The sequence below is a fragment of the Neofelis nebulosa genome, chromosome 10 (assembly GCF_028018385.1).
Source record: "Neofelis nebulosa isolate mNeoNeb1 chromosome 10, mNeoNeb1.pri, whole genome shotgun sequence".
Lineage (NCBI taxonomy): Eukaryota > Metazoa > Chordata > Mammalia > Carnivora > Felidae > Neofelis > Neofelis nebulosa.
In genome coordinates this window covers 59,072,068-59,076,518 of record NC_080791.1, presented here as the reverse complement: position 1 = coordinate 59,076,518, position 4,451 = coordinate 59,072,068, and positions in this window count along the sequence as shown.

The window sequence follows — 4,451 nt, the reverse complement described above, 5'->3', positions numbered from 1 at the left end:
GGCTGCCCTGATCTCCCTTCCGGGAGATGAGGAGAAGCCCCCCCCCCCCAAGCCCCTTCTCCCCCTACCCCCTCCTCAGGGGTAACTTGGCCTGCCAGTTTGGGTGGAGAAATTCTCAGGTTGCCTGGGGTAACAAAGCAGTGTCCTGGAGGCACTGTTCTAGAAGATTGGGCAGTGACCTGTGTGAGGTCACCAGGAAGCAGCAGAGTAGAGAGGTGGTTCCAGAGGCCCCCCCTTCCAGGATAGAGCACTCTGAGGCCCCCAGGGCTGGCTTGGCCTTGAGAGGGACGTGTCCTTTACAGTCTGAGGGCAGGTGGCAATAAGCTCTGGATCCCAGTCCCATCTGGAGCCGGATCTAAGTGTTTGCCCAGGGCGGTTCTTTACCTCTGCTAGGCCTCACTGAGCAAACAGCCCAAACCCTGCTCTGAGGGAGCAGCTAGAGTCTGAGGGAGTCACGGGGAGCCATACTGGCAGAGTCACCCACAATCTGGCTTCTCTTGGTGACACCGTCATAGCCACATACCATCACACTGATGTCCTGTCAAAGTCACAACACAGCCACACACCACTTCAGTGTCATGCCCGGCCCGCCTGACACAGGTACAATGCTTGGGCACACCAGGTCACCTAGAGTGCCACAGTAGAGTTGCCAGATAAAGCACAGGATGCCTAGTGAAATTTGATTTCCAGATTAGCAAAGAATCATTTTTAGTATAAGTATACCCCAAATATTTGCTAAATCTGGCAACCTTTCACCTGAGGCACTGCCACACCCACATCACAAAGCCTTGAAGCTCCGCACACTCAGTACACACAGCAGTCCTCTGTAGGTCGCAGTCCCTGGCCTGCCTGGGACACAGTTGTTACAGGTGCACACACGTGTGCTTGCGCACACACGTGGCCCCTCACATCCTTTCTGTGAACAGTAAGAATCTTCCATCCTCATTTTGTCTGACTTTTTCAACTTTAGGTGGAAGATCAGGCAGGGACCATTAGCCCCATTTGACAGATGAGGAAAATAAGGCCCAGCAAGAACCCATCCTTGGTGTCCCTGTGGTGGTTCCCTGGGCAGACGGGTGAGGGGGACGTTATGTTATACCTGGGCCAGGCTGTGTCCTTGGGCAGGTCCCTGTTCCCCAAGCAAGCCTCTCAGAGGAGCCTCAGGAAAAGTAATAGCCCCTCCCACCATCTAAAGGGTGATCCAAAGTGCTCCCCATAGGCCCTCTAGTCCCAGAGGTGGAAACTGTCCTGAGTCAGGGTGCTGAGGGCCCAGCTTTGAGATTAAAAAATAAGAAGCCAAAAGAATGAAGTTGTGTGTGGGCTGCCATAAAAGGGGTACTCGTCCCAGTGCCAGATTTCTTACTCTGGTAGAAGGGCCAGACAACTTTGTCCTTCCTGAAGACACACAAGGACGCCTCCACCCCCACTGCTACCAACCTGAGCACAGAGCCTTAGGCAGGGCCTGGGGTCAGGCAGATGGATCTGGAGCCTCTGACAGGAAACTCCAGGGCATTTGGAAGGTTGCATCGACCCAGCAATCGAAATGGGTTCCTGCAGGCAGCACTGCCCATTCGACATCAGCAGCAGGGGGACCCAGCATGCCCAGGAGGGCAGGGCCATTTGGGTCTGGGGCCCTCCCACAGAGGGAGTCCCCAGGGTTCTGCTTCGGCTCTCCCTACCTTGGGTACCTTTCTAGGCCTGTTGTCCTGCCAACGTGGTGATGCTCAAGATTCCCACCGCCAGGCTGAGGCAGGCTGGGGGCTCTGTAAATTGTGAAGTCCTGCGAGATGTTGGGGCATTGTTACACTCCTCCCTCCCCCAGGCCTGGGGATATGCTGGGCAGCAAGACCCTGCAGGCCTAGGGGGCAGTTCCCAGAGCTCTAGGGTACAGAGACTGCAGGGTGGGGAGGGAAGGATGGGAGAGGAGGCAGGACAGATGCAGTGAAATACCTGCTCAGCAGTCTGGCAGAATGGCTAAGGGCTTGAGCCAGGGAGCCAGGCTGTCTGGGTTAGAACCTTTTACTGTGTGAAGGAGTGCAAATTACTGAACTTCTCTGTGTCTCAGTTCTCCCATTTCTAAAACGGGTGGATTAGTAGGATCTACGTCGTTGCAATGGGGATGAAGTGAGTTCATGCACGTGGAGTGCTCAGCACAGTGCCTGGCAAGCAATGAGTGTTCAACAAACACCACAGCTCCAGAGCTCCCTTCCCCCCCAGGTCTGACATCTGTCCCCAAGGTATGGCCTCTTTCCTGCATCTTTGTTCCCTGACCTGGAAGCAGTACTTCTCTCTTGTGACCTGGAGGAAAAGCAGCAGCCTGGGTTCATTGGAGCCTGGAGGTTGAGAATAAAGCTGAGGTGAGCACTGACATCTTGTCCCCCTTCCTCATTCCCATCCCCGAATGCTGCTAAAGGTCGAGATGGGTCCCCTTTGAGAGGCCTTCACTCAATGACGTTAACTCCTTGCATCCACAGATACCCCTCCTCAGTGTCCAACTACTGTGTGCTAGGACAGCAGCAGGACATGGGGACCCCGGCCACGACCGGCCAGTGGGCAGGACAGAACGGACATGTGCATGCTCCAGGGACTGGTTCCCAGGACCATAGGAAGGGCTGGTGTGAGTAAGGCCCACTGGGGATTCTGACTGAGAATGGGGCTGAAGGTTCTGCCTTGGTTCAGGGTTCGTTCTGGGGTCAAAATCCATATGTTGAGCAGAGCTAGGACAGGCTCAGCTTCCATGGGGCATGTGTTGGAAAACTTGGGAGCTGGTGTGTCAAGAATATGTAGATTATGATCTGCTGAATGAGGAGGCATGAGCCACCCACACGGGGTTGGCAGGTAGCTCCCTCAGGTCGGAGCTCTCCCACTCTGGGAAAGAGAAAACCCCGAGGTCCTTTTGATTGAAGATGCAGTTTCAATATACTCATACAAAGGAAGTCAAGTTGCAAGATTTATTACTTTGGGATCCCAGAACCATGAGCCAGGGAAGGTCAGTCCTTTCTGTCCAGGTCTTCAGCCAGCAGGAGATAGAGAGCAGGTAGCAAGCACCTAATACTTATAAGGTGGTTGGGGTGGAGGTCACTAATTTTTCATGGGCTCAACTCTAAGTGGTCATTTTAAGTGACCAGGAAAAGCAAAGCAGGAATCTGTGGTGGGAATCCTAAGTTCAGGTCCTCACTTAAATGTTCAGACTCTGGGTACGAGCAGGGTTATTGTACTGTAAAATGCCTAAGCAGCAACTCAAACTGTCTGTTTTCTCATTACAGGGCAATGCCTTGGAGGCAGCTTCTGCCAATCACAGCCCCCTGTCCTGAGGCCCTGGTGCCCTGGGTCAGCGGGCATCTCCACAGTGCTCCCCTCCTGGGGGAGGTTGCCTCCTTCAGCACCTTCTAAATTTAGGGCTTGGGCTCTGTGACTCATTCCTGAATCTGCTTTGCTCCCCACCTCCAGGAGTGTGTTCCCACGGTATTTTTATCCTCTGCTGCTTCAGACTGATTAATAAGGTCCTAGAATCCTGCAGCAGCCACCACACCAAGAAGAGCTTCCCCAGTCCACCCACCCTAGACCAGCTCTGGGCCTCTCTCTGACCAGGTCCTATACTCTGCCTCCTCTTGCTTCTCCACACACCCACCTCCACCCTGCCACTCCGCAACCAGAGCCCATGCAGGTGGCCGCACTGGGGCTGGTCCAAGCAGGGCTAAGGAGGCACTGGGAAGGAGAGATGGAGCCAAGCCCTGCCTCGCCCAGATTGGTTGCCTGGCAGGCCCTGACCTAATGTCAGGAGACCTGAGTTCTGACCCAGACTCATTCCTACCTTACTGTGGGGCTCTTGGTGAGTTCTTGGCCTCTCTGGGTCTTTCTTTCCTCCTCAAAATAAGGGGTTTGAAGCCAACCTCCGTTAGGGAGGCTTGGACCAGAATTGAAATTACCAGCAACAGGGTGGGCTGGGGACAGGACAGTGTATCTGATGTTAGGCCCACCAGGCCCCTCCCTTCCCTCCAGGTCTTGCTTTAATCAGGGGAAACACAGGTCAAGCCCCTGCTGTTAGTTAGCACTTTTGGACTTCTGCCTTGCAGGGAGGAAGAATTGTGTATGACCCCAAATCCTGACAGGGCTGTAAAGACCCCAGGGTCTGGTTCTGGTCTGACTGTCCAGGGCTGTAATGTGTGGCTTTGAGCAAGAATCACTTTAACTCTGCACCTCAGGTTGTAGGGAAGGGAATCATGTTGCAAGTGGAGGTGTAAACACTCTAGGTGAGGCACTTGTTCCCTGCCAGGTTCCCAGTGCCGAAGGAAATGGGGATGTATGTGTCCCCGTCACCCCTCACCCCTCCTGACTTCCAGAAACTCAGGCTCCCAGGGCATGGAGGGGAAGTTATCTGCTGGGGCTGCAGCATCTCTGCCTCTGCCTGGCTCTAGTAGAACCCTGTCTGCAGCCAGCTTCAACCCGTG